The sequence below is a fragment of the Triticum dicoccoides genome, chromosome 7A (assembly GCF_002162155.2).
Source record: "Triticum dicoccoides isolate Atlit2015 ecotype Zavitan chromosome 7A, WEW_v2.0, whole genome shotgun sequence".
In the NCBI taxonomy this organism is placed as follows: Eukaryota; Viridiplantae; Streptophyta; class Magnoliopsida; order Poales; family Poaceae; genus Triticum; species Triticum dicoccoides.
In genome coordinates this window covers 54120787-54121977 of record NC_041392.1, presented here as the reverse complement: position 1 = coordinate 54121977, position 1191 = coordinate 54120787, and positions in this window count along the sequence as shown.

The following is a 1191-nucleotide window of genomic DNA, read 5'->3' as shown; positions in this document are numbered from 1 at the left end:
CGAGGCGGCGGCGGCGCGGTGGAGGCGGGGCGCCGGCGAGACCGTGGCGGATTGGGGATTTGGTGGGGGAGGAGAAGGGAGGGGAGGGAGGAGGGGGGGGAGCTCGTGGCTGGGTGGCTGGCTGGGGTTAGCGGCGAGGGGGAGGGACGGCTCTACCCGTCTACCGACTGAGCAGAGCCGCGGCCGTATCTCAGCCGTCCGTTCTTGCAGTCAACGGCCCTGTCGCTCTCACGCCAGGCCCGGGTTGTTCTGGATAGAGATGGGCCCAAGGTAGAGGCCCAGGATGGTCACGACGCAATGTGTGATGTCCTGGCCCAAGACATGTTTATTTATTCTCTGCGAAACAGCCCAAGACATGTTTTTTTTCTTTGTGCGAGGAGAGAGAGGCTTTCCCCTTATATAAACAAAAAGGAGAGAGAGGCTTAAAAAAAAATTAACCCACACGTATGATGGGAAATTTCTTGCAGTGGTGACCACATGCATTATGTTGGAGCTGTAGTGTCACATGCTGGCATTTATTTTTTGTCAGGTGATGAGAAGGTGCGAGACTGATGTATTTTTATAAGCTGGTTGTTGCGGATTGATTTGAGAAATCATTGACCATTACAAATCATGAACCAAATTAAAACTTGAACAACTTTGCATCCGCTTCGTGCAAGGGAATCGAACGTCAACCAACAAGTTCGCAGCGAGAACATTCCCAACGAACACTCGATGGTTATCATTTTCGAAATAGAGAAACAGTGTGATTGTTGCGGAAAATGAAGGGAAACGAGCTTTGCTCCTAAAATGAAGCCGGGAAGAAGAAAAGGAAGATACTCGCGACGCAAGGCTGAAACTATCACATGTAAACACATGTGCCCCTTCGTCTCAATGTTCTTCATCCCTACTACCTCTGTCCTGGTTTATTAGTCCCTTTTGCATTCTGTGCCATATCGTGACCTTAAATTTAACTAACAAAATATTAATGCATGTTATAAAAATAATATAATTTGTTTTTGTGGGAATATAATTAAAAACTATGTTCAAATATGAATCCAACGACATTATTTTTGGTGACATGCATTAATATTTTGTTAGTTAAATCTCTAGTTAAAATTTAACACAAAATACAAAGGAACTTATAAACCCAAACGGAGGTAGTATAAACTTTTCTCCATGAGTCCCACAACGTCTCCACTGCCCTACCTG